At 43.1% G+C, this 25,381-nt stretch overlaps 1 long non-coding RNA gene across 1 annotated transcript; it reads left to right on the top strand.

Annotated features, from left to right (window-relative positions):
* The first annotated feature begins 853 nt into the window (after positions 1 to 853).
* LOC102554003 (uncharacterized) lies at positions 854 to 24,625 on the top strand. Its single transcript, XR_015627406.1, has 3 exons — positions 854 to 1,136; positions 20,777 to 20,878; positions 23,630 to 24,625. It is a non-coding gene; the product is annotated as an uncharacterized LOC102554003 (long non-coding RNA).
* Positions 24,626 to 25,381: the final 756 nt, after the last annotated feature.

The following is a 25,381-nucleotide window of genomic DNA, read 5'->3' as shown; positions in this document are numbered from 1 at the left end:
CTAGAACAAATGAAACTCAAGAAGGATGACCAAAACGTGAATGCTTCACTCCTTTAAAGGGGGAACAAGAATACCCTTGGGAGGGAATAGGGATGCAAAGTTTAGAACAGAGGCAGAAGGAACGCCCATTCAGAGCCTGCCCCACATGTGGCCCATACATATACAACCACCCAATTAGATAAGATGGATGAAGCAAAGAAGTGCAGGCTGACAGGAACTGGATGTAGATCTCTCCTGAGAGACACAGCCAGAATACAGCAAATACAGAGGCGAATGCCAGCAGCAAACCACTGAACTGAGAAGGAATCTTAGAAAGGACTGAAAGAGCTTGTAGTGGCTCGAGACCCCATATGAACAACAATGCCAACCAACCAGAGCTTCCAGGACTAAGCCACTACCCAAAGACTATACATGGACTGACCCTGGGCTCCAACCTCATAGGTAGCAATGAATAGCCTAGTAAGAGCACCAGTGGAAGGGGAAGCCCTTGGTCCTGCCAAGACTGAACCCCCAGTGAATGTGATTTTTGGGGGGAGGGCGGTAATGGGGGGAGGATGGGGAAGGGAACACCCATACAGAAGGGGAGGAGGAGAGATTAGGGGGATGTTGGACTGGAAACCGGGAAGGGGAATAACAATCGAAATGTAAATAAGAAATACTCAAGTTAATAAAGATGGAAAAAAAAGAAACTTGCATTTAATACATTAGTCATGGAATGCCAGTCCCTTCAGTAAAAGGCCTGCTTGGCTCTAGAGCTAGGCAAGGCTGAGAGAGGCACCCCATCTACTTGGTATGTCCCACGTGCTGATGTCAGAGTGGTTTCATTGTTGGTAACCTTGACGATAATAGAAGCAGTTTTGCTAACAGTCTTAGATAGGGAAGGGAGATACTGACCACTTGGCCATGTAATCTGACTAAAGAATTCTCTTTGGGTCATGTGGTTCTTTAAATAAAAATGGCCCTCCTAGGCCCATAGGGAATGGTAATACTAGGAGGTGTAGCCTGGTTGGAGGAACTGTCATTGGGGGTGGGCTTTGAGGTCTTAGATGCTTAAGCCAGACTCAGCGTGACATTCCCTCCCTTCCTGATGCCTCTGGATCCAGTTGTAGAGCTCTCGGCTACCTCTCCAGCACCAGGTTTGTCTGCACGCTGCCATGGCTCCTGACTTGATGATATTGAACTGAACCTCTGAACAATAAGCGAGCCTCAATTAAATGTTTTCCTTTCTAAGAGTTGCCATGGCCAGGGTGTGTCTTCACTGCAATAAAAGCCCAACTAAGACAGGTGGCTCATACTCTCCTGAAGCATCCATGTGCTGTGATGGATTTAGACATTGGTTTACACACTAGAAACATATCTGTGGACTCCCACTGAAGCCAGTCCGAGATAAACAGTTAAGTGCACCAAGGCTCCTTGTGTATGTGGCCGGAAGAGGAAGTGGGAGGCTCCTTGTGTATGAGGGTGGGAGAGGAAGTGGGGATATGGTCATGCTAGGTTTTCCAACAAACTCAGTATAGTGTGAAATGGTTTTCCCAGAAGGAGTAACCAGGGATGTGGGTGATGAGCTGAAGCCCATGACCTGGGGTATCTGGGGCGAAGTTTCTGGTATGAGCTGGCCTTCTTCTGCTTGATTAGATGGAATACCTTGAGAAAGGACAGATGATTTATGAGCTAAGAAAACATTTATCTCCCAGCAATATTGTTGTCTCTCCTAGTGTCTGTTTTTCCACAATGAATACCAGGACCAAAAACAACCTGGGGAAGGGTTATTGTTTTTGTGTTTTGTTTTGTTTTGCTTATGTTTGCCGATGAGTCAGTCACTGAGGAAAGTCAGGACAGATCAACAGGCATGAACTGAAGCAGAGGCCATGGAGGACTCCATTCACTGGCTTACTCCCCCTGGCTTGCTCAGTGTTCTTTTTTATACAACCCAGAGCTACCTGTCTAGAAGCTGCACCATCCACAGCGAGCAGAGTCATTCCCTATCAATCACCAATCAAGGAAAATGCCCTGCAGACTCGACACAGGTAAAGCAGATGGGGGCGATTCCTCAGCCAGGCTCTGGCTCCTCCTATCTGTCTACTTTAGTCAAACTGACAAAACTAACCAGCATATTGCCTGTTCTGGGTCATTCTGCTGGTGCCCAAAATATCTGCATATTATTAAAAAAGACTCCTGCTAGTAAATGAAAAATATTTCCTTCTCCTCTCATTGTTCTCTAAATTTTTGGACACTTAAATTTGAGGGCTTAGTGGCACCCAGACCCCAATCCTGGGCACATATAGATCTCCTAGTGCTGAATAAGAATATCCAAGCATAAGGTCTTTTTCTAGCATTGCATATATAAGCTGTGTGTGTGTGTGTGTGTGTGTGTGTGTGTGTGTGTGTGTGTGTGTGTGTGTCCATGTGTCTTTTCCTTTCTACCTTTCTCTTCTGTCTCATCAAAACAGTAGTAAAAATTAAGAAATCAATTTGGACAAATTATTTTAAACAGATGAATTTCCATTAATAGGATAAGTCAGAATAATTCATCAAGGTCACAGAGTGTTAATATTAAGTAAAAAACAAAACAAAAGCCCCCAAACAAATTTAGAGAATCTTGGAAAGTTTCTCTTTAATATAAATGTAAAAGATCTTATATCAAAAAATATGTGATGGGAGAAAAGTATCCTTAATGAAGGCTATTGAAGTCTGTTTTCTGGATAGACTTGTATCATTTACTAACTCAGTACTTAATTTCCCATGAACCCTTGCAAAATCTACCAAAAGAAACTGTGTCTCACTTGTTGGTAACAATACTAATGGAAGACGAGCTCCAGTGGCCCAGGTGGGTGTCACAGGAAGCAGGTCCGTTCTCTGATGATGGATAAGGTCATTTAAAGAGGCTGAGGGAGTGTGGATGTGCCCATCCGATGCGGCAATCCTGTCTGTCCTCACACTACCTTTGTCACAACGCACCGCCTTCTCTGGTCTTGTTCAACAAATCAGGACTAGCTTTGCATGGGTTCATTTTCCCCAAGGTTGTAACATCAGAGGTGAAGAATCGCTTCTCAATAGCTCACATCCTCAGAGGCACTTGCCCCAATTATTCTTAACTTTTTGCTTTTGTAAGGGGACAAAAGTTAAATGATTAGAATGGCCATATAATTTATTTTCCAAAACAAGAGCTTTCTGGGAGTGGAAATGAGAGCCATTAATAATCATGCTAGGAAGAAGAATAAAATAGGATTACTGGGCCCTCCACATATAATACAAATAAAAACATATACTTCGCTAGATCTCACTGATTTATTGCATAGTTCAAACTAAAATACACTTAATATCTAACACACACACAGTTATATAATTTTTATTGTAATTTCTCCTAAAGGAGAAAACCATAATAATAACTGGTTGAAAAATGTCCTATGCAGTTTGACACACAGTTTCTTTTCTCCTTACCCTCCTGGGGGTAAGATCACCATAAATGTAACTTAAATAAATGTTATATAAACCAATGAACAATGAAGCTCCTTGCAGAAAATAGATTTGAGAGCCTTCTAGCTATAGAATATTGCTATATTATATAACATAATAAATACTGCTAGAGCTCAGAGAAAAAGGAAGATGTCAATAGACTGTACGGGAGGAAAAGGTGTGTGGGAGAGCAGGAGCAAGATATACTAATGACCTGATTCAATTATTTTACTACATATCGCAACATGATGCTGCACCTCTTAAATATGTAATTATGTAAGTATAAATATGTAAATATGTAATTTCTTGACAGACAGCTGACTCCTGTTTATGACAGTGATTTTTCTTTGGGAGCGTGGTTACTGGTAGGTTCCCAGTGGGTGGCCCCTTGGCCATGCACACACACAGGGACTCAGTTGTTAGGGAGGCATGTTGGGATAGTGGGGGGATTTTGGATGGGATATTGTGAAGGGTTCATAAAACTGACTCTCTCTCTCCCCCTCTCTCTATATATATGTTTGTATATGAAAATTTAGGAGAATAGTAAGACATTAAAGATAAATTTGTAGCAAATGAAAAAAATCTAAATTTTTTTTTAAGGAATGGAAATAAGATGCAAAGCCGAGTGTGTTCCTGGCCTTTGGTCCTATCTGTCTTGTTTCTGTTTAGAAAACAAACAAGCCAATAAACAAACAAAACAAAATAAACCAACAAACAGGGGAAAAAACAGAAACAAAGAAAAAGCAGAGAAACACATATACACATATATTCAGACATGCACATGTGACACACACACACACACACACACACACACACACACACGCACCATAAGAACACCGAATTGGAAACCATAACACATAAACAAAATACAGTTATAATAAAAAAGTAGGAGTAACTTTCTTGATTGATGGTTGATGTGGGTGGGGCATTTTCTTGATTGATGGTTGATGTGGGTGGGGCATTTTCTTGATTGATGGTTGATGTGGGTGGGGCATTTTCTTGATTGATGGTTTATGTGGGTGGGTGGTGCCGTCCTGAGCAGGTCCTGGGTTGTATGAGAAAGTCGGTTCTGAACAAGCCATTAGGAGCAGACCAGCAAGCAACTTTCCTCCTTGGTTCTGGCCTCTGCTCCTGTTTGAGTTCCTGCCCCAACTTCCGTCAAAGATGGACTATGATGGCAAAGTATAAGCCAGCTAGATCCCTTCCTCACTAAGTTGCTTTTGGTCATAGTGGTCATCACAGCAAACCGTGACACTTGTCAGGCCTTTCTGCTTGGCTTGCTCACCCATCTTCAGGCTTTTGACCAGCTCCATCTCTTTAACGGTGCTGCTCTGAATATCCTCAGACAGACTTGAGAACTCCAGCTTTTGTCTTTTTCTTGGTTTTGGTTATTTTGGTTGTGGTGTCTGGCTTTCTCTTGAGAGTTAACTTCTGATTCTCTCAGATATCAGCATCGGGAAGAATGAACAGGTCATTCAGCAGTAGGGTACAGGTTGCCAAAGGGCTTGTGACAGTATTATAACTGGACTAGAGTCAGTTACGTGGCTGTTGGGGTATTTTAGTCTTTTCCTTAGGGTCAGTTGCCGTAGGCAACACGTCAGAGGTACGTGAGGAAGACATGCTTCCTCACATGATGAGACAGATGCTTGAACTTGTATCTGTAGATACAAGAAAATCACAACATGAATCTTTACTGAAGGAAGGAAAGATGCCTTTACTGCAGATTTAAAAGCCTTCGTATTTAAGTTAAATTAATATTTTTCATCTCTCTAGAGATAGAGGACGGATCATGAAAAGGCTTTCTCAACGCCGTTTTGGCCATCTTAAAAGAGATCTCTATTTCAATGCTTAGACCTGTTCAGTTTTCTTTCACTTATTCAGCGAAGATGGGCATTCTGTGACTCCTTAAGAGGAACTTCAAATCTGCCTTAAACTTCCCTGACTGGTTCGGGTTTGTGGACAGGAGTTCTCAGGTGGAGAGAAGCCATGTCTGTGTTAACAATTCTGCGTGGCTGGCTGGCTGACTGGTGTTGGGGAGAATTGGAATGTTTGTTGCTGTGCTGTAACCCATCTCTGTGATGCTCCTACTTACGCATGGTTTTAGATGTATTTATTTTATCTCACGTGTGTGTTGGAGTGCCTGCATGAGTCTGTCTGCACCATGTGCATACCCGGTGACCGTGGGGGTCAGAAGAAGCCATCAGATGGCCTGGAACTGGAGTTAGATTGTAGTGAGCCTTCATTAGGAGCTGGGAACCAAATCCCAGTCTTCTGGAATCACAGAAAGAACCCTGGAACCACACTTCCGTCTCTTCTGCCACCCCCAACCAAAGTATTGTTTTTAAATAGTTTGATTTATTATCTTTGTTGTTGTTGTTCTCTGGTACTGTTAAAAAACTTCATGACATGACAGAGGGACATGCTGTCTGAATCTTGAGTTCCTGAACAGTTGGCTTCAGAATAAAGTAGCTCTTATTCCTTTGAGATGAGAGTCATTTTAGGTCTTTTTTTTTCCCCTTGTGAAACTTAGCATTGTGTATTTGTATTTTAAAAGTCCTTTTGTTCTGAGCAGATTAACTTTTGTGATCAAACTTATTTAGGGATATACATCCATAAATCAGAGCTCTCCTCTTCTCTTGTTCTCTGACAAGGCAATTCTTTTTTTTAATTGTACAATTTAAAACTTAATAAATAATAACCACAAAAACATTGCACATAGAAAAACTCTAATTAAAACGAACTTGAATCCCATGTTCTGGAGAAAAGTCATTAATATTAAACTATAGGGTTTCAAAATTCATTTGAGAAATATATTTTTTCTTAATAAAAATTAATTAGAATTACTGAATCAATTTTCAGTAATATTTTTATACCACGAATGTACCAGAAATGTCGTGTTTTTATATATTCATAATAGGCATTTAGGTTTTTTAATTGTCTTTTATAGTACTTAATGATTATATCACAATTAAATATTAATCGAACATTAGAAATCTGTTTTGTCTGATAAAGAACAGGGAAAATTGAAGTTTCTGATCTTGTCTCAATTTCCTGTCAGATATATATTTTGGATGATAGAGTTAAAAACTACATGTTCTTTTGAGATTCATTTAAAAAATATTTCCATGTATGTACATATGTGGGACTCTGTGCAAGTTACAGCAGTTGCTCATGGAGGCCAGAAGAGGGCTTCAGATCGCTTGGAACTAGAGGTACAGAAAATTTTGAGTGGTATAGTGTGGGTGCTGGGACCCCAACATCTCAGCATCCTAACACAGTGGAGATTGGATGAACTGAACCATTCTCTTTCCTTGTGGTTCCCCACCCCCTCTTCATGATCACCTTGGATACCACACACAGACCTCCAGCAGACAGCCATTTCCATCTCCTTGTGATTTCCCCTTCCTCCTGCTCACACCCCCTAGCAGTGTCAAACTGTGAGCAGAAAACTCTCAAGTTATTTTTGTCAAGTATTTTGTTACAAGGAGGAAACTAACTTACCCAGGAATGGGTGAAAGTGGAATAAAAGGGGGGAGAGAGGGCCCAGCAAGAGGGCTCAGGGAGTCATGGTGCTGTCTGCAAGCCTGGTGACCTGTGCAAGCCTGACTCTCAGAACCCATAGAAAGGTACAAGGAGAGAAAGGGTAACATCACAGAGTTGTTCCTCACTTCCAGTTCCCCCACATCTCTCCCTGTCTCTGTCTCTGAGACCTCTGGCTTTCTCTCTCTCTCTCTCTCTCTCTCTCTCTCTCTCTCTCTCTCTCACACACACACACACACACACAGAGGAGGAAGAGACACACACAGATGCACATATACATAAACACTCACACCCATACCCATACAGTCACACTCAAACACATATACACAAAATACAAACACACCAAACACACACACTTAAACACACACAGACACACAGATACACATACTTAGACACACCTACACAAATCACATAGACACACACATACATACATAGAACACATAAACAAACACACACATACACACACAGACACATATACACACAGACACAGGCACAGATACACAGACACGCATATATACATCCATACACAAATGCAATACACATAAATACACAGGCACACACAGACATACACACACAGAGACACACAGTCACACATATACACACAGAGACACACAGTCACACATATACACACAGACACACAGTCACACATACACAGACATACACACACAGAGACACACAGTCACACATACACACATACACACACAGACATACACACACAGAGACACACAGTCACACACAATCACACACACACACACACACACACACACACACACACACACACTTTATAATAATGGATATAAAGGGGAAGAGGAGAGTAGCCTGAATAGGGAGCCAGCCTGGGTACGACACAATCGGGACCATGGGGATGGATCCATAGGAGAACCTGTTGTATACTTTTTTGGGAATGAGTCAAAGGTAGCCATGTCTGGATGTCATGAACAACAGAGAAGGGGACATTGAGTGGCAGGCATTTCTCATGTGGCTTAGAAGACTGAATGTCGGTAAGGGGACAAGATAGTATTTGAAGTTGAAATTGGGCTTTAAAGAAATTAAATTCAATCAAGTATGCAGCACTGGAACCATGTAGAGTTTGGGCTATTGTCCCCAGTTGGATGTTACCTCAAAGAGAAGAGGAGACAGCTCGTTCTGGAGTCACTTGTGTGGTGACTATGCCTTGGGGACTGCAGTTAGGAACTGCTATACCTTGGTTCAATATAGAAATGGTTTCATGGTAATGGTAACAGAGAAAGCCATAACAAGTTACCTTAAAAACACACTGGTGAAGACACCAGGTAGGAGGGCTATGGCAAGGTGGGGAGAAACTGCTAGAGGCTTCAGGCGCTGTCTGATGACATTCTAAGCCTTGGGGCTGGTGGATGCAGGGGTCTTGTTCCCACGGTCCAAAAAGATTTTCTGACAGTCAGGAGAATGTTAAGTCAAATACTGAGGAGGGTAATAAATGACTATTGAGGACACTTTTAATAACCAAAGGTAATGTAGTCCTGGACCTTCAGCCTTCTAACAGTTCACAGTTTTGATCAGCCAATTATCCTGTAGATTGTTTAACATGGGTGTGCCTTTTCCTGTGAACTTTAGCTCCTTTTCTTCCTATTGGACTTCAGTTTCTAGCATTGCCCTTTAAACTCAGCTTGATACAAAGTTTTCTTCTTCTTTTCAAAAGTCCAGGACTCCTGAATGAATGTGTTTGGATAAAGGGATAAATAAATATTTGAGCAGAGTAAACAGCCGAAAAATTAAAACATGAATAATTTACAAGCTGATTGTCAGTTACTTGTTGATTGCTAAATTATATGTTCATAGAATGCTGATTACGTTTAAAAAAAATCTGCTTCCCTGTTGCTAAGGGAAACATACTTCCTCCCCTGGCTTTTGTGTATAGGCTGTGTTTTTGTTTACATTATTCGTTTTTTTTTTTTTTGAGAGAACAATGACTACTGTGTTTTATAAACATGTATGTTAATTTTTAATACAAATGTAGTCAAATGGGGCATGCAAGGAAGAAAAAATAATATCCAAGTTTGCTGGTTATGTTTGTAAATATAATTCCAGATGTCCCTTCCTGAGTTTGATAATTTTATAATATTAATTTGTGTGTATATATATATTATATATATATATAATATATATGTAATCAACTCTTGTTTTCATTCCTACTTGAACTTGGGTTAGCGATGCTCTTTATATTCATTGCCAGTGTGAAGAAACAACAATGATTGTTTCTGCCTGCAGTCCATTACTGTAAGAAACACCATGACTAATAAAACTGGGCGGGGAGAGCGTTTGTTTGGCTTTGGAGGTGGTTTGAATAAAAGGGTCCTCATAGAGCTATAGGGAGGGGCCCTGTTCGGAGGTACGTTCTTGTTGGAGTAGGCGTGGCTTTGTTGGAGGAAGTGTGTCATTAGGGGCGGTGCTTGGAGTTTTAGTTGCTCAAGGCAGACCCAGTGTCTCACTCTGTTCCTGCTGCCTTTGGATCCCGCTGTTTAACTCTCAGCTACTTCTCCAGCACCATGCTGGCCTGCATGCTTCCTTACTGCTCCCCACCCCCACCCCACCTCCAACTAAGCCTCTGAGCTGTAACCCAGCTCCAGTTAAATACTTTCCTTTATGGGAATTGCTGTGGTCATAGTGTCCCTTCAAAACAATAAAACCCTAACTAATACAGCCTCCCAGGTCACAGTCCATCAATGCGGGAGGTCATCAATGCAGGAACCTGAAGGTATGAAGGGATAACTTGCTGCTTACTGGATCGCTTCTTGTGGCTTGCTCTGCTTCCTTACTTAAACAACCTAGGATCACCTGCCCAAGTGTAGACTCACTCATAGCGAGCTGGTTCTTTTCACAACTGTGGTTAATCAAGAAAATGCCCTCAGACTTGGCACATCTGACTGACATTTCCTCAGTTGAGGATCTGTCTTTCCAGATGACTCCCGCTTGTGTCAAACTGACATAAAAACTAACTAGCACAATCATCATCTTCTTTCAGCAATACTCAAGCCAAAATACAACAATAAAACAATCAAAGAACCAAGTTATCAATAATAATAAGATATAAAATAAAAATAGGAAAGTAAAGACCGAATTCAAATGAATAAATTAATAAAATAAAATAAGCACTAATCTGAAGTATGAGGCTGTTTTACTCTCTGTCAGTATTTCTTCCTCACTTGGGTCAGTATTTCTTCCTTCACTCAGATTAATTACCCTCCCTGTCAGTTTCCTTCAGTCTCAGCAACTGAAACAAGTTAAGTCAATGTCCTCAGACAAGTCCGTTCTCTGTCAGAATTCTCTGGTCTGAGCTTCCCTGCCTGTGAGTCATTACCTTGTCTCTGAGTGGGAGCTGGTTCTTTTCCTCATATAGTGCCTTCTGTGATGGAGGTCCCTACAGAGCATGGAAAACCCACCCATCTTATTCAGTTTCCTTTGTCCACTGTTAGCTTCCATAGCGCCCTTCGTGACTTCCATGTAGCTTGGCCAGACAGCACTGACAGGAAAGGGTCCGTAGTTCAACGTGAGCAACTGCCAGGCCCTAGCCTGCTCTCTGCGCATGCCTTATCCATCCCATCATGAGCACGGCCAGGCCCCAGTCCGCTCTGTAGTTTTCCTTGAGAACACGGGGACGAGGGGGGGGGGGGGCGGCGACTGAAGTTGTTGGTCCCGGCTGGCAGAAGCAGCTTGGTGTAGCTCAGATAAGTTCTGTCATTGTACAGGGCTTCCTACTGCTGCTTACTTCTGTTTTCTTTACCGCCTCCTCTTAACAGGACTAATTGCACTAAAAAAAAAAATCAATAATAGTTTTATTTATTCTGTGATGAAAAGTTCATTCAAGTAGATAGCATGTATTGATCTTATCTTTCCTTTTCTTCCCCTTCAACTTAATCCAGACACTCCTCTTCCAGTTGGTCTCTGTCCCAGCTTCTTTGTCTTTGTCTGTCTGTCTGTCTGTTTGTCTGCCTGTCTGTCTGCCTGCCTGTCTCTGTCTCTCTGTCTCTCTCTCTGTCTCTCTCTCTGTCTCTCTCTCTGTCTCTCTGTCTGTCTGTCTCTCTCCCTCCCTCCCTCCCTCCCTCCCACCCTCCCTCTCTCATTTATAACCCACTGAGTCCAGTTAGTGTTGCGAGAACCTGGGGACATCAATTGGAGTTGGAGCAATTTACTCGTGGCCACACTCCTAAAGTAAAATGGGTCTCCCTCCCCTCTGCTCCCATTGGTGCTCCTCAGGTAGAGGTAGGGCCTGCAATAGCTCCTCGGGTATCCATGTTACATTCTTTCTCTTCTCTCTTCCTTGATGTTGCTGGAGCTTTGGGGATGGAAGAAGGTTCTTGTCCTATTCCCGGATCACGGCTTATTCTCGGCATTATTTTATATGCTGTAGTTTTTAAAAATAATTTTTTATTAGACATATTTCTTTACTTACATTTCAAATGTTATTCCCTTTCCCAGTTTCTTATCCATAAGCCCCATCCCCTCCCCTCCTCCTCCCCCATACGGGTATTCCCCCCCATACATCCCCCTTACTGCCCCCCATATTCCCCTGCACTGGGGTTCCAACCTTGGCGGGACCAAGGACTTCCCCTTCCCCTGGTGCCCCAACAAGGCTATTCTCTGCTACATATGCAGTTGGAGACCTGAGTCAGTCCATGTATAGTCTTTGGGTAGTGGTTGAGTCCCTGGAAGCTCTGGTTTATTGGCATTGTTGTTCATATGGGGTTGCAAGCCCCTTCAGCTCTTTCAATCCTTCCTGTAATTCCCCTAAACGGGGTCCTGTTCTCAGTTCAGTGATTTGCTGCTAGCATTGACCTCTGTATTGGACATGCTCTGGATGTGACTCTCAGGAGAGATCTATATCTGGTCCCTTTCAGCATGCATTTTTTAGCATCATCAACCTTATCTAGTTTTGGTGGCTGTATATATATATATGGGCCACATGTGGGCCAGACTTTGAATGGCCGTTCCTTCAGTCGCTGCTCTAAACTTTACTTCCATATCCCCTCCTATTTTAGTTGTTTTCCAGCAAGTCCCATAGAGTGTTTATTTTCCTTTTGTATCTAAAAAGACCTTCACAGCTTTTTCAAGGCACTGGGTTTTGGCAATTACCTTCACAATGCTAACTTCCTTCCTAGGACATGTCAACCCAAACCTTTTGCCTTGTATTTATTTATTTTTTTGTTTTTTATTTTTGGTAGGGATGGGGGCAGAAAATGGCAAAAGATGGCAAGGAACAATGTGGCTAGATGGGATGTTAGCATTATTGTTTGGTCATTCTGAGAACACCGCTCACTCAGTGCTGTTACATAGACTTTATCGGCACGGCTTTTGTTTAATCCAAAGTACAACAATAAATACGTTGTTCAGAGCGCAGGGTGTTGGGGGTGTTGAATCTTCAGCCCACACCATGTGTTCTAGCTTCACTTCTATTGCTGGGATGAAATGCCCTTGACAATGGAGTAGAGGAAGCGGTTTATTCCAGCTTCAAATACCAGAGTATAGTCTGTAACTGTGGAGAAGTCAAGTCACAGAAACGGGAACTTAAGCCTGTTGGTCATACAGGTCCAGCGAAGAGCGGAGAGAAATGAGTACATATGGGCTCATTTGCTTGCTTATGCGGAACTGGATTTCTCCACTCCTATACATTTCAGTCCCCCTACCTAGAGAATGGTGCCGCCCACACTGGGCTGTGTCTTCTCACGTAGATTAACTTACTTAAGACAATGCCCCGTAAACATGCTCACAAAGTAGACACCCCATCATTGAGTCCCTCGACCCTGGTGCCTTTTAGGTTGCATCAAGCTGATATCACAGGGCTGGAGAGATGGCGAGGTGGTTTAGAACACTTGTTCCCCTGGCAGAGGACCCAGGTTTGGTTCCCCGCACCCCTATGGTGGCTCACAGCCTTCTGTAACCCTACCCTCAGGAGATCCAATGCTCTCTCCTAAATTCTGCCTGCCGGCATTAGGCACGCACACGGTGCACTTACATCCTGGCAAAACATTCATACACATGTAAAGTAAGTAAATCTTTAAGAAGTTTAAAAGATAACCGTGACACCGTAGCAAACTTTCCCCCGCTCCACCCAGCTTGAGAACTGTTGTCGCCGCCGCGAGTTCCTTAAGATTGAGGTGTGAGAGGGCCGCTCGGAGTGTTACTTCCTACCTTCTTGCTACATGAAGGGCTGTGAAAACAGAACCAAGCCGTGGAGAGGCCCTGTCTGAGGTCAGGAAGACTAGGGTGATGATTGCCTCACCTTCCCCGTCTCGGAGAAAGGATGCCTCTGGGGAGTTAGTCATCCATGCTGTGAGGCAGCTAAGGCCCTGAAGCAGCACAAGTCAGGAGGTGATGGCTCGCTTATTTCTGGGCTGAAAATAGCACTGACTATTTATACTTCCCATACTCCTGTTTGGTGTTTTCGGAGCGCACTCATTTTTTGGTGCCTCTGCTGGTAACCATGGTAACAACAACCATGCAGGAAGTTTTCGGTCTTAGGCTCCTTCTGTCATTCCACCCCCCCCCCCCCGCTGTGAAACTTGTGCCTTAGCGAGCTGTCTTAGCATGGTCAGTGGCGTGGTTTCCCTTCGTGGTGGGTTTCCTTGAGAGGCTCTTCTGAACGGTGGTCTTCCAAGATGAGGCAAATCCGCCGTCGAAGTACTCTTGGCTTTTTTACCGTGTGGGGGTGTTTTATAATTGATACTCTTGGCCTTTTTACCGTGTGGGGGGTGTTTTATAATTGATACTCTTGGCCTTTTTACCGTGTGGGGGGTGTTTTATAATTGAAGACCAGAGAAGAGGTAAACTGTCTCATCAGTTGTTTTGGCCACTAGACTGTTAATTAGGCTTTGACTTTGTTTACCTATTTTTCTCTTCTCTTAGCCTCCTCCTCAAGATGGAGAAATGAACTCCGTGGAAGGACTGCCATGTCAATTATAGACGCGTGGACCAGTAGCATTTTCAGATTTGCATCCTCTACCCAACATGAGGATGTCCTTCCAAAAGCATCTGTCTTAATGACCCATATGAGGGCTCCTTTGAGATTTTACCACTGTAAGACAGCATTCACTCCTGAGATCCCTTGGACGGAGAACTATGGAAGGCTTGACTTGACCTCTGTCCTGACACTAGGACAAGTCACAGCTGGCCGAATGGACCAGAGAAACAGTCACACCTCCACATCCAGGTCACATGTTATCTGACAATGTCCATATGCCATTCAACGGTCTTCTATACTCAGCCTAACGTTTTCAAGCTGGATTAGGGTTATGTATATATCAAGGTTGGCCATTGGCTGAGATTCAGGGAACCAGGGACAGATAATGGCTAAGAAAGATGACTCTTTGTGGTTACGAATGGACACTGGCTTCAGAAGAGGGGTTAGGAGGAAACAAGGTGGTAAATCCGGCTTTGCCTGCTTCTGGACTTGGGCATGGAGTGGCTTCCCAAGCTCCTGGAGAGAGCAGCGTTAAATAGCAGTGTGCTTTGAATCGAAAACTCCCATCCTGGAGAGAAGGCCCCAGTAACCCAGTAAACTCTGTAGATGGCTCATTAGGACTCAGGAAGTAAACAACTCAGAAGTGTCCAGAAGTTATGACACTTGCCAGACTCACAAGGCTCTCCATCTTCAAGATTCCATAAGCAGAGTAGGCAGCTGAGGAGAGAGACTCTTGGACCTTTCGATCCACACGTTCCAGAGTTCCAGGGTCACAGCTTTCATTACCAGTGTTGCAGTGGGGTTCAGAGTGATGCCCCTGTCTCTGTCAATCACGCTCCTCTCTGTTACCCCTCACTGGTACTCCAGTAGTTCACCCCAGTAGCGCTCATTGGTTTCCCAGATTGGAGTTCACTGGTATCCTTACTTTGTCCTGTCATCAGTTCCCTCTCTGGGGTGAGTAGATGCCTGTTCCTGTTTCTCAAGAATTACTGTCACATAAATAGCCCGTCAGGAATCTCCCCTGGAGCAACACGGCTCTCTTCTAACTCGGGCCTACCAGCCAGGCATCTCTCAGGAACACACACCTGACTTCTGTTTTGTGAAAGTGGGTGTATTCTACACACAAAATCCCACTGAAGGACAGAGTAGCTCGCTTAAATCTCTTTAATGGGTTGGGTTGATTGTGTTCAGACACCTGTGTCTCATTTTCTCTTTATGGTATTCACTGGGTTTTCACCATATGACTAAAAAACGATTAAGAAGGAGAGACGAGTGTGCAAAGTTAGTGGAGTGTCCAGGGCCTCTTGGAACAGGGCCATCTATGGTGGAAAGGTAGCCCTTTGAGCTACCCACAGCTGGATGCTGATGAGATGGACTAGTACCCATGCAGGCACTGTCCTAGGCTATCAGGACACTTGTCATCAAAGGCACAGTGCATCTTATGGGTGCAGTTGCCCTCCGGAAGAAACAGACCTGTGAGGATGGCTTGTTACCCATGATGCTCTCCTCCTGAGATGGCCATTTACATACATGACTCATACATGACCCATCCCCGATACCTCTGTTAGTTTGTGAGCGGGTACAATCCACTTGAGGACCATAAAAGGGAAAAACAGTGTGCAGAAAAGACAAACACTTTTTTTTTAAAGGAAGGCAGCACATCAAACTCACTTTCAAACATTTGTGCTAATATCCAGATCTCTTTTGCGATGTGTCTTTCTATATTTACACAATTTCTTTGTACAGGATTTGTATGCAGTCCATATTGGCCTCAGGATTCATAGGAATCCCAGAGTGATACCAAGTTCATGATTCTCCTGTCTTGGCACCCTGAGAGTTGAGATTATAGGAATACATCTTTTTCTGCAGGATGGATGAAGAGAGCTCCTCTCTGTCCGCTACTGAATGCCAATGCAGCGTGTTTCACGCATACATTCCAGGGAGCCTAGATTTCACCTCTTCACTTTTGCAAGCCATGGAGCAAAGTCACTCTTCCTGCAAACAAACGACAGAATCGGCTCAACCACAGGGTCTGGCAGATGGCAGTGACCCTGTGGGGCCAGTGATCTTTCTGAGTTTTACCTCAGATGCATTTAGGAGTGCAGGTGGACTCCAAAGGGACCATTTCTGTGGAGTCAGGCAAGATGGTGGGAGCCAGCATGAGCCCGTGAATGTGAGATCGAGAATGAAGTTGAAAGGCACCATAGGGCATGGTTACAAATTTGGTTATTTTAGGATACAGCAAGGTATTATTTAAAGGCACAGCAAGCTATGACCACTTGACACCTAAAGGGACAGGGTTTAAAAGAAAATTCTGTATTAACTGAAGTGTTATCTGTCATTAGGTCTTGAGTGCAGAGGGGTGTGTGTGTGTGTGTGTGTGTGTGTGTGTGTGTGCTTATGTGAGCCTCTGTGTGTGTATATGTGCACGCTTGTATGCCTCTCTCTATGCAAGCTTGTATGTGCTCCTCTCTCTATGCATGCCTGAGTGTGCCTCCCACCCCCTCCCTCTGTGTGTGTGTGTGTGTGTGTGTTCATGCTTGTGTGTGCCTCTGTCTGTCTGTGTCTGTCTGTCTGTCTGTCTCTCTGTGTGTGCATGCTTGTGTGTGCCTCTGTGTGTGTGTTTGCTGGATGATTTCAAGGGATCATCTTGTTTCTGCCTCCCCAGTGCTAGGACCGTAACTGTGAACAGCCACACTCATCTGTTTTGTGGGTACAGGGGAGATCATGTTTTCACAGCAAGCATCATCTCAGTCTCTAAATTTTAGTCTTTTATTTAAAACCCTCTCTCACCCGCCCTTTGGAATTGCCAGAACTAGTAACCCCTAAGTTTCCTTTTATGCCCCTGCCTACCTAGGAAACAGAACTCACTGTATTTTATAGGACCTGCCTTAGTTGTTATGCAACACAGTGTGTGTTTAAAGAATCAATACAGATATTTAGGAAGTGGGGTTTTTTTTTTTTGACCCTTTTTGGTCTGGTCACTTTTCAAACACAGTGGTCATTTTGGGCTACAAAACATGTATGTATACACTGACACCCATGTGCACACACATACAAGAGCAGAGGAACATTCTTGTGTTGGGCACATAAATGCGTGTGCATAGGCACTCGGGTGTGCATGTCCATTCTGGTCTTACTTGCAGTTTCCCATGTTTAAAAAACATCTTGCAGAATACTATGAAAATAAGATGTTTAGGGGTCATGAGACCTATCTGTCAAACCCAATTGTGAAAACATACAGAATATGTGCTATCCAGCCATATGAGACTTTCTGGAGGTACTGATAACTGAATTGGAGGAAGAAATCCTAGAAAGGATGGGATGAACATTACTTTTTTGCATGCGATTTTAACCGAAAGGGGACACACAATTTTCTATGCTTTTCTATGGCATCCGGCACCACCAGTGTAGGAGTGACATCACACACAGTGAGTTAGGCCCTTCCACATCAATCACCAATCAAGAAAGTGCAAACAGACTTGTCCTCCGGCCAGTTGGGTGGGGGCATTTTCTCATTTGATGTTCCCTCTTCCAAAATGACTCTAGCTTGTGTCAAGTTGACAGAAAGGTAGCCAGCAGAATAGCCTACAGTTGACTCCGTAATGTGTAAAGTTTTAAAAAAGGAGAAAAAAAAGAAAAAAAAGAAATTCCAAAGTAAAAGTAATAGTAAGAAGTATTACTTTGAATATGACCTAGATATCAGAATGAAAACAGATCAGTAATAGAGCTTGATGGATTGCATTTAATGATTACTTTAATGCATTTGCAAGGAAGAAATGACCCAAAATGAAGATAGGAATCAACACATCAGAGAACAGCAAGCAACACAGTAGGGTTTGGCACTCTCCCTCCTTCCCTCGCCCCCACCTTTGTGTGTGTGTGTGTGTGTGTGTGTGTGTATATGTGTGTGTGTGAGTATGTATGTGTGTGTATGTGTGTGTGAGTGTGTGTGTATGTGTGTATCTGTGTGTGTGTGTGTATGTGTGAGTGTATATGTGTGTATGTCTGAATGTGTGTGAGTGTGTATGTGTATGTGTGTGTGAGTGTGTGTGTATGTGTATGTGAGTGTGTGTATGTGTGTGTGTGAGTGTGTATGTGTGAGTGTATATGTGTGTGTATGTGTGAATGTGTGTGAGTGTGTATGTGTATGTGTGTATGTGTGAGTGTGTATGTGTGTGTGAGTGTGGATGTGTGTGAGTGTGTGTGTATGTGAATGTGTGTGTGTATGTGTGTGTGTGAGAGTGTGTGTGTGTGTGTGTGTGTGTGCTTGCCCTTGTGCATGCTGTGCCCTGAGAGGTCAGAAGAGAGCATCATTTCTCCTGGAGCTGAAGTTATAGGTGATTATGAGCCACCAGATGTAGGTGCTGGAAACTGAACTCCTGTCCTCTGGGAGGGCAGCAGGTGCTCTAAACCTCTAAGGCATCTCTCCAGCCTCCCTCTGTCTTTAAAGAATGGGGACCAATAAAAGAGACAAAATTCTTGTAAAAGTAATTAGAGAGATACAAAGAGTTAAGAAAATAAGTTACCAGTAATGAGTAAGATGTAACCATGTAGTCAGTTCGATCTGGCTATGCACACCGATCAGATAAAGCAGCATTCTGAATGAATACATGCTAATGAAGATCACACAAGTGAAAACATAGATACTTTAAAAACAAGCCGCTGTTAAAACAATTAATTATAAGAGAAATAGGGGAAAATCACAGTATAGAACTTAAGACATCACAAAAGACACATCTAAATTTAGTTCCTAGAAAGATGCCAGTCCCCAAGGATTTCAAGAATGATTTCTTGGCAAACATTACAGAGCACAAAATTCTCCAGTCACTCGAGATCGAGCAGGCGTGGCGGTACTCTCCTGTGATCCTAACACGGTAGAGGCAGGAGGATTAGAAGGCCATGGTCGTCCTCCACTACAAATAAATAACAGTACCCGAGGTAATAAAACTAGGTCTGCCCCAACACTCAAGTATCACTGGAAATGGAGACACTAAAGTCGTTTCCTCTAGGGGTTGAGCGTGGGCACCCTCCCCGCTGTGCTGCAGGTGATGCGGCATATGGTGAAGGTGCACTTCAAATCCAAGAGACAGGCTAGACATTCATTTGTGCCCTTGGGAATCTGACTAGGAATAAAAGAAAAAGCCCTCAGCAAAATTAAGGCCCCGATAGCCTTCCAATGGGCGTAGCTCTGAAGCAGACCGAGGTTGTTGAGGTGAGGAGTTGAACGGTTGGCACACGTGGGAAGTGTAAAGTGTGTACTCCTGTTGGTTTCAGGCAGCAGCGCTCGGCAATCACGATGAGACCCTTAAGGAAAAAGTTGAAGGCAATTGAGGAAAATCATTAAATAAACTAAAAGGAAAGGCTAGAAAAATATTCTCAAACAGAAGAGGCATGAGTTTGAAAGGACAAGTTTGCCAAGATCGATAACAAACCAGTAAATGAGTGCTTTGTTCTCTTAAAATTTATCTATTTCACGAGTGTTTTACATGCATGTCTGTGAACTGTGAGAGTGCCTGGTACCCAAGGAGGCCAGTAAAGGGTGTCAGATCCCCTGGAACTGAAATTACAGATGGTTGTGAGCTGTTCTCTCTCTCTCTCTCTCTCTCTCTCTCTCTCTCTCTCTCTCTCTCCCTCTCTCTCTCTCTCTCTCTCTCTCTCTCTCTGTGTGTGTGTGTGTGTGTGTGTGTGTGTGTAATGGAACCGGGGGTCGCTGCAAAAGCACCAATGCCCTTAACGATTGAGCTATCTCTCCAGCCCTAAATAGATATTCTTGAAGAAAACAGGCAGTCTACACCATGCTGTATGATATCTGTCTTAGGTCCTGTTGGTGAGAAGGACATGAGTTGTCAGGATACAGAAGCAGGAACATCTGGCTGCTTAAGCAGCATTGGCTGTCGGTGAAATTGACTGGCGAACGAGAAACAATTAAGTCGAGGCAGTAGAGGGTGGATTCGATATGGGCTCTGGGCAGAAGTGTATTCATGTTAAAAATACAAAGCGAAACTACTCTATTGCTTTCTAATTGCTGCAATCACTCTGCCGGTCAGTATCCGATGCCAGTGTTTATAAATTAACAGGGGTGGCATTTGTGCCACTTGGGGAAGTTGCGTGACAAGCACGCCTAAGTGTTCTGTTTCTCTGTTTATTATCTAGGCCGACACCCACCATTTATCTTTCCAATCATGTTTGTATCATTTTACACTAAAAAGGCGTGCTATAGGGAGCCATGAGATCTCTCTCTCTCTCTCTCTCTCTCTCTCTCTCTCTCTGTTACATTGGTTAAAGTACATATACAAAGATATTCCCACCTTATGAATCTCTAAGTATATAGTTTTATAAAAATACTTACACTGAAATATTTAGTACCAATAAAATTAATAAATTATGTCTTGTAAAAAGTGAAGTGACTGTTCTCTTAAATTTATCTATTTTCATGAGTGTTTGCATGCATGTCTGTGAACCATGGGAGTGCCTGGTACCCAAGGAGGCCAGTAAAGGATGTCAGATCCCTTGGAACTGAAATTACAGATGGTTGTGAGTTGTTCTCTCTCTCTCTCTCTCTCTCTCTCTCTCTCTCTCTCTCTCTCTCGTGTGTGTATTTGTGTGTGCATGTGCATGCTGGTAATGCAACCTTGGGTCTCTGTAAAAAGTAAGGTGCTTTCTCTCCCACAGGGAAGACCCTGAAATCTCCGTGACTCAGCACAATGAAGTTTCTGTCCTCCTCATGTCACCTGGGGTTGTAGCCACCTGACATGGAGCATGTGTGCTCTGCAGTTACCAGGGAAAGGGAAGAAGGGTCAGTTTGTACTTTCCTAAGGGATTGTATCATATTTTACCCAGGTTCATTTGGACCAAGTCTCAACTTGAGGGGAAGGCAGAAGATGGAGAAACCATGGAGGCGTTGTTAGCGTCTACACTGTGTGCTTTATCTGGTGTATGAAGGTGAGCCAGGACTCTGGGATGGCCCAGTTGCACTATGACTGCCTGAAAATTATCTGAGCAATTTGCTCAGTTGCTTGGCAACAACTCTCTCACCTGGGAATTGGTTGGAGACTCTTGAACTTGCCTTCCATTTTCATAAAAATATTGCCTGTCTGCACAGTATCCTTGTTGTCATTGTCACCATGACCCTCCCCATCATCATCATCATCATCACCACCACCACCATCATCATCAGCACCATCATCATCACCATCATCCACCATCATCACCATCATCGCCATTGCCATCAACATCATCATCATCATCTGTCATGATCATCATCTTTACCAGCACCACACTTGGAATAGATCTGAGTCAGAGAATAAAAAATATTCTTCCAGATTTTTCCTCATAGCAGCTAGAAATCAATATGTTGAGAGTGAGCATGTGAGAGGTCAGATGGCCACTGCTAACATTGTTTAGACCAAGTGAGATGCCATTCTGTGCTCTGTAGGTATTCTTTGCAATCTCCTGCTTCCATACCTTCTCCTCTTTACCCTCTGGGGCTGGTTGGCCCGGATGCACATGACTTCATGTGTGAATTGCTTAAGAACCATAACTATGTACCTGGCTCTGGGCACACACAGTGAGTGGCTTGGCTTGCTTGAAAGGATGCTATACCCCTCTAAGTTACCCATCTTTCTGCTTTCTTTCTCTATGGTTTTGGCCACAAGAGGCATCCATCAAATGGTTGCTTCACTGAGAACAGCTTGGGATGATTAGATGCATATCGTCCCCCCTTTGGGTCATGCTCATCTTCTGTTTATACTTAAGGTTTTTGGTGTCCTACATTGATTTACATTTCAGTATTTTAATAGACACTTTAAAGTAACTTTACATTTACTATAAGCTGCTTAAGTTTACTATAAATAAGTCCAAATTAGGGAATCAGCCAGCCTAGGGACATTTAGGGGAAGGGGTAGTGGAGGACTCTTTTGAAACAGGAAGTCTGAGTTCATACACTTAAGCCAAACGTTATAGTTTGGCATCAATTTTTCTGGGTGCTCTTGTGAGCGTCTTTTATTAAAGGGTGGCTTGGAAGGTAAGGATGTTTATGGGAAGCCAAGTGAAATGTGGCAGTCAGTTTAATAAGGAATCAGAAGGAAATCAGAACCCTTTCAGGAGCCAAAAAGAGGTTTGCATTTCTCTGTTCTAGAGGGAATTTAAGAACCTCATTTACGTATTGCTTTTCTAATAGGAGGAGTTCTGAAGCTCTCTGACCAGACTTTTAGTATTTCTATGAGGCTAACATTCATGAATAAAAACGGAACGATTCTCCCATTTCTCAGGACACAGCATGTTAGAGACAGAGCCGTATCAGATTGTAGATGATGACCTGGTTTCCATGGTGATCTGTTCATTATCTCATTCTTTTCTAAGTTCCCCAGTTTAATTCCTTATCCTTTGTTGAGCCTCCTCCTCATTCAACCCTGGGAAGATCTGTTTCTGGGGCTATGTAGACAGTATAACGGCCTTCGCAGCAGCCCATTGAATGAAATGAGAACACACATACACACACACATACACACACACATACACACACACAGATGTGCGCACACATGCACAGGCACATGCACACACGCTCAGATACATGCACACACACGCTCACACATAAACATGCATATAGACACATATACACACAAACACACACACATCCACACACATATACATATACGCACGAGCACATATATATGCTTACACACTCACACACATAAACATGCATATAGGCACATGCATTCACACATGTGCACCCACACTCCTACCCATACACATTCATGCACATGCACACCCACACACATATAGATACACATCCACACACAAATATACATACACATATGGACACATATGCATGCACACACATATACTCAAGCACAAATATATACATACACACAGCCACACACACATCATACAGATATGCACACACATGCACATACATTACTCGCACACATGCACATACTTGCTCACACACATACACAAATATACACATGCTCACACAAATATACATATGCTCACACATGGTCATATATATGCACACACACACACAGAGTGAGAGAGTGTGCATGGAAAATAATTTCAGGATGAAGGGAAGCAGAGTGGCGGGAATGTGTTTCTGTATATACAGCGTGTCACCTTACACAGAGAGATGTGCCCTACTTGATGAACAGAGCTGCCATGCTAGCTTGCTGTAGCTTGGGTTCTCTTGACTTTGTGTGCTATTTGACCGTGCGTGACAGGTTATTAATCACATGTGGCCAAAATAGCACACAAAGAAGAGTTCTTTTGTTTCCTTTTCTCAGGGCGGGGGCTTTGTCAAAACTCCTGGTCTCTGCACCTTTTCTAATTTCTTTTTAAAGACTGGTCTTTGTGTCCCCTTTCTTTGAGGACCTGTCTTTCAGTGAAGTAGATGAGGTGTCTTGGGTGGCTGAGTTGGTGAAGATGATAGGGATTAGACAGAAAAAGCATGCTTCCCCCGTCCCACCTCAGCACCACATGGCTTAAGACTTATTTGCCAGAAGAACACGATACCACAATTGTTGCTTTGCTTTCCTGATAGGATGCAGCGATGAGGCTTAGCAAATGCTGTGGCTGCAGAGTACTGGAAATACTGATCTCTGCATGAATTTCGTGTATGTGTAGGTCTCATGTTTGTGATGCTTTTATACACTTCATTCCAGAATGAAGTAATTACATGTATTCTATGTTTGATTGCAGGACAGCGAGACATCAGAGTCTGTGTTGGTTTGGACACTACATGTGCCTGCTGATCCACTCATGCTAACAGGCTAACAGACAATGGACTGACTTTGTGCTCCATCCTGGTGATGGTTTGTTTAAAACTGGGCATAACTTGGACTTACCTAAGAGTCTCAGTGAGGGATGGTATATATTGGGTTGGCCTGTGAGCATCTCTCTGAGGAATTGTTTTAAGAAAGATACTTGATGTGGTAAGACTCAGCCAACTGTGGGCAGCAGCAGCCCTTAGGCAGGACTCCTGAACTTCATAAGAGTGTATTGTGGTGAGTCTGACTCAACCCTCAATTCTGCTGCTATGGCAGCAGTCACAGACTGTCTGGAAAAGAATGGACATGACTATCTTCTAACAAAACTCTATAAGGCAGATGGTGAATTAGATTTGACCTTCAGGCTGTAGTCTGTTGAATCTGGAACCAAGTTCAAACTAATGAGTGAAACACAGGCTGAATAATAAGGGCGATCAAGATTTTTGACAAGATGAAGGAGACCAATATCAGTGAAATACGACCATTACGTCACAGCCGACACCATGTTTGTTTCTCTTCTAAGTTTTATATGCACCAGACAGTCCATCTTCATAATAAAAGCAATGGCACACATAATATTTTCTTGGTGTCACCGAGGCTCTATAACATTCCCAAAGTCATGAAGCTAGTGAGTAGCAGGCAGGGCTGGATGTTTAGACTCTAATTATCTCACATGAAGTGTCTGGCTAGAAAGATGTGGCCAGGGGAAACCCCAGGATGGAGTTGCCATGATTTCCTGTCCTTCAGAGCACACCACACTTGGAAAGCCCGGTAGGGTGAAGAGACTGCAGGTTGACTGGCTCCAGCTCCAATTCTCTGTGTGGAGAGGGAAGGGCAGAGAGAGCAGGAGATCTCTAGGGCACTAACAGAATGACTGCAACTACGGTGTAAAGAAAAATTGCAAAATAAACACTCTTGAACTCACCATTCCACTTAGGAACGAGTAATTATTAAGACCGTAAAATTCCCCTCTGAGCTTTTTGTGCTTCTACTCCATTCCCTTGCCCCTAAAAACTGAGTTATTTCCATATTTAGTTAATATTTCCCTTGGTTTCCTTTATAGTTCTAAAAATATGCATACCAAATGGAATGGTAGTTTTTAGTTTTGCCTGTTTTTACCTTTTTGTGTGTGTGTATGTGTGTATGTGTGTGCATGTGTGTGTGCATGTGTGAGTGTATGTGTGTATGTATTTGTGTGTGTGTATGTGTGTGTATGTGTGTGTATGTATATGTGTGTGTGTATGTGTGTGTATGTGTGTGTGTATTTGTGTGTGTGTATGTATGTGTGTGTGTATGTGGGTGTGTATGTGGGTGTGTATGTGTATGTGTGTGTATTTGTGTGTGTATGTGTATGTGTATGTATTTGTGTGTGTATGTGTGTATGTGTGTATGTGTGTGTATTTGTGTATGTGTATGTATATGTGTGTGTATGTGTGTGTGTATTTGTGTGTGTGTATGTATATGTGTGTGTATGTGTGTGTGTGTATGTGTGTGTATTATTTATGTGTATGTACTTGAACTGCATTAATGAACTTTGTTCCCCAGGGTTGATTCCATCACTTAAGTTTTATTTTTTAAAATTATGTGTATAATTGTGTATCTCTGTGGTACAGATGTGTGCAGTGCCCACAGAGGCCAAAAGCTGGAGTACAGGTGATTGTGAACTAGCTCCCAGGAGTCTGGG

The sequence above is a fragment of the Rattus norvegicus genome, chromosome 8 (assembly GCF_021556685.1).
Source record: "Rattus norvegicus strain SHRSP/BbbUtx chromosome 8, alternate assembly SHRSP_T2T, whole genome shotgun sequence".
Classification (NCBI taxonomy): domain Eukaryota; kingdom Metazoa; phylum Chordata; class Mammalia; order Rodentia; family Muridae; genus Rattus; species Rattus norvegicus.
Note: the sequence above shows the minus strand (reverse complement) of the source record. Positions and strands in the feature narration are given on the sequence as shown.